At 51.5% G+C, this 11,674-nt stretch overlaps 2 pseudogenes; one reads left to right on the forward strand and one right to left on the reverse strand.

The window, feature by feature from the left end:
- Positions 1-2,003: 2,003 nt before the first annotated feature.
- Positions 2,004-2,094, forward strand: LOC123629353 (annotated as a pseudogene).
- Positions 2,095-3,974: 1,880 nt separating this feature from the next.
- Positions 3,975-4,065, reverse strand: LOC123629354 (annotated as a pseudogene).
- Between the last annotated feature and the right edge of the window lie 7,609 nt (positions 4,066-11,674).

Here is an 11,674-nt window from a genome sequence, read left to right on the forward strand (position 1 = left end):
TTCATGTTTTCCATCTGACATGAGTGAGTGGTGTGTGTATTGAAACACCCAGACGCTGGCCTTCCTCGCCTCAAAGGGGAAAATGTCTAGGATTCATTCCCCTTCCCCACTGGCCTTTGAGAGTCGTTGAGGCCCATCCTATGGAAGGACAGATTGGGCCTCCATGGAACAGCTCCATAGAAAAAGAAGTTAGGAAGTCATCTTTGATTTCTACAATGACAAATTCAAAAAGTTAAAATCCCCCAATCGGGGCCGGGTGAGGTGGCTCATGGCTGTAATCCTAGCACTGTGGGAGGCCGAGGCGGGTGGATCACTCGAGGTCAGGAGTTCAAGATCAGCCTCAACAAGAGCGAGACCCGGTCTCTACTAAATAAAAAATAGAAAGAAATTATCTGGCCAACTAAAACATACATGCAGAAAAAAATTAGCCGGGCATGGTGGCGCATGCCTATAGTCCCAGCTACTGGAGAGGCTGAGGCAGTAGGATCGATTCAGCTCAGGAATTTGACGTTCCTGTGAGCTAGGCTGCCGCCACAGCACTCACTCTAGCCGGGACAACATAGCCAGACTCTGCCTGAAAAAAAAAAAAATCCCCCAATCGAACAAGGTATAGAAAAATTATGGTGTTGATGCAATTGGGGTGGGGGGGAGAGCCGGGGCTTCTGGTGTGGGGGTGTGCGGGTGCCAGTGCCTGTGCAGTCGTCATCGTCCTATTAATAACACGGAGAGCAGAATAAAGTTCTGAGACATAAAGATCATACTCGGCTGAGGGAGCCACCGGTGGAGCGAGGGAATGTTTCTTCTACAGGACCAGTATTTCCTTTGCCCCCCCCAATGCCCTAAATAATATGTCGATGAGGACGTACACAGCGTTGTCCCTGGTTGTGGGTCGGGGTGTGGGTGGCGATGGGGGTGGAGGCTTGGCAGGGAGTAAAGTCAAGTGATGTTTTTTTTAATAAAGAGACATACTGACCCCCGGGCTACATGCTGGGGACTTCATCCGTCAGGTCTAAGGAGAACACAGGCAGGCAGTGCTCACCGTCAGTTTCAACTAATTAAAAAAAAAAAAACATAGAAAATAGGGCCGGGCGCGATGGCTCCCGCCTGTAATCCTAGCACTCTGGGAGGCCGAGGCGGGAAGATCACTCAAGGTCAGGAGTTCGAGACCAGCCTCAGCAAGAGCGAGGCACCGTACCCGCCCTGGCCCGTCCCGTCCCTACTGAGAAAGAGAAAGAAATTCTCTGGACAACTAAAAACAGACATAGAAAAACTTAGCCGGACACGGTGGCACGAGCCGGTAGTCCCAGGTATTCGGGAAGCTGAGGCAGAAGGATCGCTTAAGCCGAGGAGTTTGAGGTTGCTGTGAGCTAGGCTGACGCCACGGCACTCTAGCCAGGGCAACAGAAGGAGACTCTGTCAGAAAGAAAAGAAGAAATAGAAAAAAAGAAAAAAAAAAGAAAGGAAGGAAGGTAGGGAGGGAAGGAGGGAGGGAAGAGGACAGAAGGATAGGGGGAGAGAGGGGGTGAGTGAGAGAGAGAGAGGAGAAAACTATTAAAAATTCGGTACCAGGGTGTTCCCGCGCACGTGGGAGATGTCTCTTCTCCCTCACGCCCTGTTTCCTCCACACACACACATCACCCGTGTGCCGCAAAAAAAGCAACAAAAAGAGAGAAAGAGATTAAAAAGGGAAAATGGAAACAGGGAAAAAGAGGAAGAAAGAAAGAAATTTTGAAAAAAGAGACCAAAGTCCCAGGGAGAAGGAAGACTACTGAGCCCAGAGCGACACCTGGTGACCAAACCGTGAACGGCACCCTGCGGCCCCAATTCGCCAGAGACATCTGGTGGAGCCCAGGGCACTGTGCCAAGGGAGGCCGAGGGCAACATGCGGCGGACCCGGGGCCACGGCGTCTGCAGCCGATTCCCAGGCGGGCACAGGAGCCGGGGAAACTCATTCTCAGCGCGGGGGGAGGGGAGGGGAAAGAATTGCAAAGTCACCCAGACAGATCCCTTTCTAGTTCATAAACGTGGTGATTGCGTGTTCACACGCACGTGTGAGATGTGCGTCCTGGTGTGTGGGCACATCCCCCGCTGCCGTGAAACTATGAATACGGGAGGAGAAGGGGGGGGCAGGAAAACCCAAAGAGAGAATAGATAGATAAAATAGGGCCAAAAAGAAAGTCACACAGTCGGAGAGGTAGTAGGGGAGTGAGAGCAAGTCGGAGACGGCACACAGAAACTCCGAGAGGAGGGGAACGCTGCGATGCGCCCCTCGGCCCGCGCCGGAAGAATACGCATCGCGGGGCGACCCCTGGGGCCGGCGGTGCCAGAGACACCAAATCGGTCCCGAACACACCCCGCCGCCAGGGCAGCCACAAGACCGGACATCCCGTCAAGCGGCGAACGAACGCGGAGGCCGCCTGCACCAGGCACATCTGGACGAACAGCCAGTGTGCTCTCTGCCAGGAGTGGTGGGGGGGGTGCGATTAAAGTCACGCCAGGTCCCCGAGATTGTTCGTGAGCGTGATAACTGTGCGTGTGCGGAGGAAAAGAGGGGGCGGGGGGGGACGCAAAGAAAGGAAGAGCAAACGAGGGTGGGGGAAGGCACACTGTCGGCCACGTAGCTAGGAAAGGAGGCGGAGGGAGTCGAGAAGCCTGCGACGCCAGAGCCCTCTGGTGGTGACCGGTCGCATAGCGTCCACTAGCCGGGACCCACAGAGACTTGTGTGACGGAGACATCTGGTCGGCCCCATGTACCATGGCGTCCGCGGCCAGGCTATGGTGAGGGGGGTGGGCGCGCGGGGATACGGTCTGTCCTTCGAGGACGCCGGGGAAGGTGCGGGGGGGGCGCAACCCGGGGGGACACCATCCCCTCCACGTGGCGCCCGACGTCCCGACTTGGGGTACGCCATCCTCCGCCCACCAGTCCGCCTCCTCCCCGCGCACCCCCGCCGAAGCTGGTCCCCCAGGCTGGGACTGGGTTTCTGGGGAGGAGCACGGTGGTGGTGGGGTCCAGACAGGGCGACCGAGGAGCAGGCGGTCGACGGCGGGGCGGGCACGGTGCAGCGCCGCCCCTGTGCTCGGGGATGGCGCCGCGCGGGCCTGGTGGGGGCGCCCATCCAGCCGCGGCCCTCTCTCCCGCCCCGGGGGCGGAGGGGGTCGTCGTCTGGTGGAGACCCGGCCTGCCCCCCCCTTCTTTCCCCGGAGAGTCGGGGTCGACCAGCTGGCCGCCGGCCGGCGAGCCCCCGTGCGAGCAGATAGGGAGAGTCCCGCGGGCGCGGCGCTAGCGCCTCCACCAGTGCCGCGCGCGGACGCCATGATACATGCGGTCGACCAGATGTCCCCGTCACACAGTCTCTGCGGGGCTGGGCTCGTGGACGTCATGCGAACGGTCACCGCCACAGGGCTCTGGCGTCGCAGGCCTCTCGACTCCCTCCGCCTCCTTTCCTAGCTACGTGGCCGACAGTGTGCCTTCCCCCACCCTCGTTTGCTCTTCCTTTCTTTGCGTCCCCCCCGCCCCCTCTTTTCCTCCGCACACGCACAGTTATCACGCTCACGAACTATCCCGGGGACCTGGCGTGACTTTAATCGCAACCCCCCCCACCACTCCTGGCAGAGAGCACACTGGCTGTTCGTCCAGATGTGCCTGGTGCAGGCGGCCTCCGCGTTCGTTCGCCGCTTGACGGGATGTCCGGTCTTGTGGCTGCCCTGGCGGCGGGGTGTGTTCGGGACCGATTTGGTGTCTCTGGCACCGCCGGCCCCAGGGGTCGCCCCGCGATGCGTATTCTTCCGGCGCGGGCCGAGGGGCGCATCGCAGCGTTCCCCTCCTCTCGGAGTTTCTGTGTGCCGTCTCCGACTTGCTCTCACTCCCCTACTACCTCTCCGACTGTGTGACTTTCTTTTTGGCCCTATTTTATCTATCTATTCTCTCTTTGGGTTTTCCTGCCCCCCCTTCTCCTCCCGTATTCATAGTTTCACGGCAGCGGGGGATGTGCCCACACACCAGGACGCACATCTCACACGTGCGTGTGAACACGCAATCACCACGTTTATGAACTAGAAAGGGATCTGTCTGGGTGACTTTGCAATTCTTTCCCCTCCCCTCCCCCCGCGCTGAGAATGAGTTTCCCCGGCTCCTGTGCCCGCCTGGGAATCGGCTGCAGACGCCGTGGCCCCGGGTCCGCCGCATGTTGCCCTCGGCCTCCCTTGGCACAGTGCCCTGGGCTCCACCAGATGTCTCTGGCGAATTGGGGCCGCAGGGTGCCGTTCACGGTTTGGTCACCAGGTGTCGCTCTGGGCTCAGTAGTCTTCCTTCTCCCTGGGACTTTGGTCTCTTTTTTCAAAATTTCTTTCTTTCTTCCTCTTTTTCCCTGTTTCCATTTTCCCTTTTTAATCTCTTTCTCTCTTTTTGTTGCTTTTTTTGCGGCACACGGGTGATGTGTGTGTGTGGAGGAAACAGGGCGTGAGGGAGAAGAGACATCTCCCACGTGCGCGGGAACACCCTGGTACCGAATTTTTAATAGTTTTCTCCTCTCTCTCTCTCACTCACCCCCTCTCTCCCCCTATCCTTCTGTCCTCTTCCCTCCCTCCTTCCCTCAATACCTTCCTTCCTTTCTTTTTTTTTTCTTTTTTTCTATTTCTTCTTTTCTTTCTGACAGAGGCTCCTTCTGTTGCCCTGGCTAGAGTGCCGTGGCGTCAGCCTCGCTCACAGCAACCTCAAACTCCTCGGCTTAAGCGATCCTTCTGCCTCAGCTTCCCGAATACCTGGGACTACCGGCTCGTGCCACCGTGTCCGGCTGAGGTTTTCTATGTCTGTTTTTAGTTGTCCAGAGAATTTCTTTCTCTTTCTCAGTAGGGACGGGACGGGGCAGGGCTGGTGCGGTGCCTCGCTCTTGCTGAGGCTGGTCTCGAACTCCTGACCTTGAGTGATCTTCCCGCCTCGGCCTCCCAGAGTGCTAGGATTACAGGCGGGAGCCATCGCGCCCGCCCCTTTTTTCTGTTTTCTATGTTTTTTTTTTTTTAATTAGTTGAAACTGACGGTGAGCACTGCCTGCCTGTGTTCTCCTTAGACCTGACGGATGAAGTCCCCAGCATGTAGCCCGGGGGTCAGTATGTCTCTTTATTACAAAAACATCACTTGACTTTACTCCCTGCCAAGCCTCCACCCCCATCGCCACCCACACCCCGACCCACAACCAGGGACAACGCTGTGTACGTCCTAATCGACATATTATTTAGGGCATTGGGGGGGGCAAAGGAAATACTGGTCCTGTAGAAGAAACATTCCCTCGCTCCACCGGTGGCTCCCTCAGCCGAGTATGATCTTTATGTCTCAGAACTTTATTCTGCTCTCCGTGTTATTAATAGGAGGATGACGGCTGCACAGGCACTGGCACCCGCACACCCCCACACCAGAAGCCCCGGCTCTCCCCCCCACCCCAATTGCATCAACACCATAATTTTTCTATACCTTGTTCGATTGGGGGATTTTTTTTTTTTTCAGGCAGAGTCTGGCTATGTTGTCCCGGCTAGAGTGAGTGCTGTGGCGGCAGCCTAGCTCACAGGAACGTCAAATTCCTGAGCTGAATCGATCCTACTGCCTCAGCCTCTCCAGTAGCTGGGACTATAGGCATGCGCCACCATGCCCGGCTAATTTTTTTCTGCATGTATGTTTTAGTTGGCCAGATAATTTCTTTCTATTTTTTATTTAGTAGAGACCGGGTCTTGCTCTTGTTGAGGCTGATCTTGAACTCCTGACCTCGAGTGATCCACCCGCCTCGGCCTCCCACAGTGCTAGGATTACAGCCATGAGCCACCTCACCCGGCCCCGATTGGGGGATTTTAACTTTTTGAATTTGTCATTGTAGAAATCAAAGATGACTTCCTAACTTCTTTTTCTATGGAGCTGTTCCATGGAGGCCCAATCTGTCCTTCCATAGGATGGACCTCAACGACTCTCAAAGGCCAGTGGGGAAGGGGAATGAATCCTAGACATTTTCCCCTTTGAGGCGAGGAAGGCCAGCGTCTGGGTGTTTCAATACACACACCACTCACTCATGTCAGATGGAAAACATGAAAACATGAAAATCAAAAAATAAAGCGTGGAGCCGGCCGGCCCGCACGCACACACGCACGCAGGCAGGCACACCAGATCGTCTGTTAAAAGTGCTGAATGACTTTTTCAATTTTTCCGGTTGTACAATTTTAGCATGCATTATTTATACACAAACTGACGTGCACACGTATAGGTCTGTCCCTGGTAAAGAAGCCAAACTCAGTAAGATGGATGTCCCTGACGGTGGCCCGGAGAGCCACGCCGAGAAGCAAGGAGTGAGTGCTATTGCCGTGGTCTGGTTACAGTTTGGTTTTCTACATTCCAGGGACATGGGAACTCTGTGTGAAGTCATGGATCGATACGGGGACACGGTGTACGCTGGTTTGCCCCCCACCCCCCACCCCAAACGCGAGCCATCTCGAAGCGGGGGATGACGGGATTTACACTGATACTTGGATGGGTAATGGGTTAAAAAAGATGCAGCTTTGTCTAAACGCTTGCGATCTTTTAAGCTAAGGAAGTCCGTTCATCCGAGCCACTCACTCACGGGACGCTGTTAAGTCAAGGGATGACCCGCAGCTGTGATGGAAGCTCTGTCTCGCAGACAGATAGCCTCAGGCCGGCTGACGAGTTAGCGAAGGATAGCTCTGAGAAGGGAGGGGGCGTGACCGGGTATGTCTGACCTGCCTTCTCAGGGCCAAGCAGTCATCTTCTTAGGGTCTTCCTGGGGTTCCCTTGGCCACGAGTGGGGGGATCGATCCATCCATTCAGCCTGCTGGGGAGAGGGAGGGGTGAAGATTTTAACGCATTTCCCAACCTGTGTAGGCAGCGGCAGGAGCGGGACAGGAGCAGTTGTCATGGTCGTCCTCATCGCCACCGCCTCCGTAAAAACACCGAACGACGTTTCTCTATGCACGAAAGGTGTCGGTTTGCCTGCAGATGATAAGGGAGCCTTTCTGGGCTGGGCGATAGAATTTTCAAAGTCTGCCCTTGACCCTGGTGACGCCACACCCACCACCTCTGTAGCCACCCGTGGGACCGGCCCACCAAGCCTGACCTAATGCACTTTTGCAGCTATCTGTCGCCCCACTCCCCCAAGGCTAAAGCCCTCAGGGCGTCCCTTCCCTCACGTTCGTCCCTGCTCCCAACTTTGGACCGACTGGAGGGGTATGGAGAGCCACGGGTGCACCCCACGGCCCCTCACGTGGGACGCCCTTCTTGGAGCCGGCCGGTATTCAGCTTCCTCAAGCGTGCCAACCGCCTCCTGTCAGGGCCTGCCTTTCCCCTCTCTCCCCCGCAGGGCTTTCCCACTCCTTTGCCTGCCTTAGACTCTCTGCCAAAGGCAAAGAAAGCACTGCTGGCGGTGATGGCCGCAGCAGTGGTGACACTGACTCTCTTGAGAATGAATGAATGTCTAATGTCTGTCTATTTATTCACACACAGGTGCGCACACACACGGCATATATACCCCTTATTCTCATTTGGGTGATCTGTCTTGATTGCTCTCCACAGAGTCGAGTAGCCTACAAGGCAAATAAAGTACTCAGAATCACACCCCATGTACTCATGGAAATATTCCCCCTCCCCATCCCCATATGGACAGTCCACATCTGAGCCCCCCTTCCCATCTGGATAACCAAGACCAGAACCCACGTAAAACCAGTCACGGTAAGCTGTCAATTTGATTGCATTCCCAGGCCTTAATGGAGAAGACAACCATACATATGAGCCCAAACATTAGTCCCCTAGTTGGGTTCCCTGGACTGGCAAACTTGCAGAAAAACCTCAACAGTAGTAAGAAAGCAAGAGGCAGAGCAATGCAAAGGGAGAATGGCCTTTTCTGAATTTAAAAGCAGCAGCTTCCAGTGAAACTCTACGTCCTATCCTGGTGACGTGCACTCTCTGCTGCTGTAGGGATGTGGCGTGACACTGGCGGGGCAGCCGCCAGCCCTAGTGTGCGCGAGCAACAGCGAGTGTGGACAGTGTCAGAGAGGAAATGGAAACAGACCAGCGCGCCTGGAGTCAGGGGACTGTGTGAGCAGTCCTGTGCCGCTGCACACTCGCCACGGACATAAGGCAAAACACGCGTCTTTTATTCCGATACCACCCAGCAGTCCTCTCTTGGTATGCCCGAACACAAACCAGTACCTACGGAAGACGGTGCATTATTACATTTCAACTGTGTCCATGTGAACTGTGTGAACCTAACCTGCAACCCAACCTCACTGTACCCATTTCCACAATTCACAACCCACTTTCCATTCGAGACAGGCTGGGTGAAAGGGGAACGTAGGCTGTAAAAGAACACGGACGTTTCTATCCTAAAAAGTGGGTAGAATGTTTCAGGCTAAAGTGTCCAGTGCATCTGACCGTCCCATCGTCCCTCCCTCTCCCAGCGCCCCAAACAGAGCATGGATGACATGACTGACTGACAGCATGAGTGGCAATAAGAGGGGTCCGTGCCACCTGTGGGCCGGCTTTCCTGGAGGGTCACCCGCCTACAGCAGATATCACCTGAGCTGGGGTTATACTCTGCATAAGTGCACGGGGGTCACACACACAGCTCCCTGGGAAACTGGGACTGTGTGTGACGGCGGCACACCTTGCTTACTCTGCCCAGCTCAGTCGCCCAGCGGCATCTTCGTCTCAAACACTTACTCTGACAACACGACATGTTAAAGCTACGCCCACAAAATTGAACTCATCCACCACCCCATCTCCTGCCACTAAAGCTGATCGAGGTCTGAAGAACTGCGACAATCTCAAACTCCAAACAGCACCTGGTCCGCACACTGCCCAGTAATTCCCAACCATGGGGACAGAACCCACCACCCTGACAATCAGCAACTGACAATATCCCCAAAGTACCCATCCCATCTATGTCACATTTGGCCATACGACGACACCCCTTGTAACTACCTGTGACTCAGAGTCAGTGCTGTGAGCTCAGTTCAGCCTGCTTCTCACATGGCAAAAGTGTTTCCCATATACGCTTTCCAGTACGTTCCATCCGCCTCTCTGAGAGACACAGCACGGTCACGGTTGTTCTGTCTCCACGTCTCCCACAGTGCTCACCGCCTGACTTAGTGCTCTGGGCTCCTGGCACCACTTTCCTCTTATTTCAATTCAGTGCTCTAAACCGTGTGTATAAAACCAACGCATGTCTTCAAACTCTCCCAGTCAGAAACAAATTATCATTGTATCACGAAAACTTCATACCAATCCTCAGAACGAAGCCCTGCGTGAGACGACGTGACACCGGAGAGCAGTGAGAAGGACGCAGCCACAACACGGGCCAAGAGGGAGAAGGGCTGTGGTGCACACGCAGGTGGGGATAAAATAAAAGAGAGAGAAAAGCTGGAGACGATCACAAAATTGTACAAGATGCATTTTCTTTCTAAATTCAGAGAGTCAGCTGCGCAGCCTGGCAACAGATGTCCCCTCTGCACGTGCAGAGCTGATGCCAGTTCTCCACTCTGGACATTTCAGTCTCTTACCTACATCTACAAACTCACCCCAGTAAGAACGTTTTGCTCCATAATATTAAGCATCTATTTCACATAGAGCACTGCCCTGTGTGTTTCTTACTTTTATATAAATGTCAAAACAACTGCATGATTTTTGAAGCTTCTGTTTCTATCTGAAAAAGTCAGTCCAGTAAAATCAGTACATTTGTCTTAAAAGGAAGACAACAATTAAAAAAAAAAGCTTGGCTAGGTAGTTTCATTCTCTAATTGAAAATGGAGAAAATAAAGTATATTAAACAAAGCATAACTAAATATATCACTGCAGAATTGCTCATATCTTCAAATTAATTTCTGAGAATGATTAGATTATATAAACTATTAGCTTAGCATATTTAGATATTGCATTCTAAGTAACTTAAAATAAAAAGAAGATTCTATGCATTTGACTCAGAGAGCATGTGCAAAAAATTATGGGGCAAAACTATATAAATAGTGATTTAGGATCTAAAAAGTATGTTTTCTAATTATACTCCCACAGAAACTTTATTATAACTATCACAATATCCCAGTGATTACAAAAATGAGAAAAGAATACAAAATAGTAACTATGACAATATCCTCCCAGTATAGGAATTTTAAGTCCCGAGGGAATTGAGATTACTAGAGAAATCATGCCACTCTGTCACCCAATACAATGTTATTTCCACATGTTATCCACAGTCTTAGACATGATGAGACAGTGTAAAGTTGATGACAGGATAACAATTCCTTCTTTACATATCTGTGTTAAACTTTAAAAATCAGTTAGTTATATCGATTCAAACAAATTATGTTCAAACAGTCTTCAGAAAGCATCCGAAAATCCAGTATATGCTCCCTGGTAATACACAGTTGCAAGAACTCCAGGAGCATTTTTCTCGAGGTATCACGTGGTGGGGGCATCCGTGGTCTTCTGATTTCAAGATTGTTGTTTTTAAAGCACCAAATGAGTAAGAAAAGCTTCATCTTTGTCTGCTATACCGCTTTTAGTAAAAAAATTTGTTCCGTAAATTTCAGATTCTGTTAAAAGGTCACACTTAAGAATCGACAAGGCCACATAGGTTGCCTTAAGGCCACAAGTTTCCCACCCCTGTGAGGCTAATTATTTACTGAATGTTGATTGGAAATAATTTATAACATTCCAGATAGGAGTAATCTTTACTTTTGACTGATATCTGTGAAGGCATATTAATTTCTATCACATTAAGTAACATTCAACACTTCTACTATGTCTTCTATCACACCAAATAATACTCAAGACTTCTACTTGATTCTACTATGAAAATAACTCAGCATTTTAAGTGGCTAGTTTGTTCCGTGTAAGGACCAACTGGAAAAAATGATTTATTTAGTAAATTCAGATTGGTCCCCTCACTTAAACTCAGAAGAGTCACGTTCTCAACATGCACCATATGCTTATATCCATGAATGTTTTATAATATAAGTCAAAGACAAGCTGCATCTTCCTTTAGATTTTCATCATGGGTTTTACATCTTAATTATACAGCCATGGAAAAATTCATATTAATTATATCCACTTAATATAGAATAATCTCTAGTAGTTCTGATGCAGAGAAAAGATCATATATTTTCATATGAACACTAGAAATTAAGGCACAGCATCAACTGAATTGAGAGCTGAATTACATCAATACCTGCTTTTCAAGCAAGTCAAATACTGTCAACACAAATAAAGTATCGAATGACTATGTTCTTGCTTTTTTTTTTTTGAGACAGAGTCTCACTCTGTTGCCCAGGCTAGAATGAGTGCTGTGGCGTCAGCCTAGCTCACAGCAACCTCAAACTCCTGGGCTCAAGCGATCCTACTGCCTCAGCCTCCCGAGTAGCTGGGACTACAGGCATGCGCCACCATGCCCGGCTCATTTTTTCTATATATATTTTTAGTTGTCCAGATAATTTCTTTCTATTTTTTTAGTAGAGACGGGGGTCTCGCTCTTGCTCAGGCTGGTCTCGAACTCCTGATGGTGAGCGATCCACCCACCTCGGCCTCCCAGAGTGCTAGGATTACAGGCGTCAGCCACCACGCCCGGCCGTTCTTGCTCCTTTGAACCATATGAAAAAATCATATAATTGCTTTGAATTTGGATTATTCTCC

The sequence above is a fragment of the Lemur catta genome, unplaced genomic scaffold (genome assembly GCF_020740605.2).
Source record: "Lemur catta isolate mLemCat1 unplaced genomic scaffold, mLemCat1.pri scaffold_140_ctg1, whole genome shotgun sequence".
NCBI lineage: Eukaryota > Metazoa > Chordata > Mammalia > Primates > Lemuridae > Lemur > Lemur catta.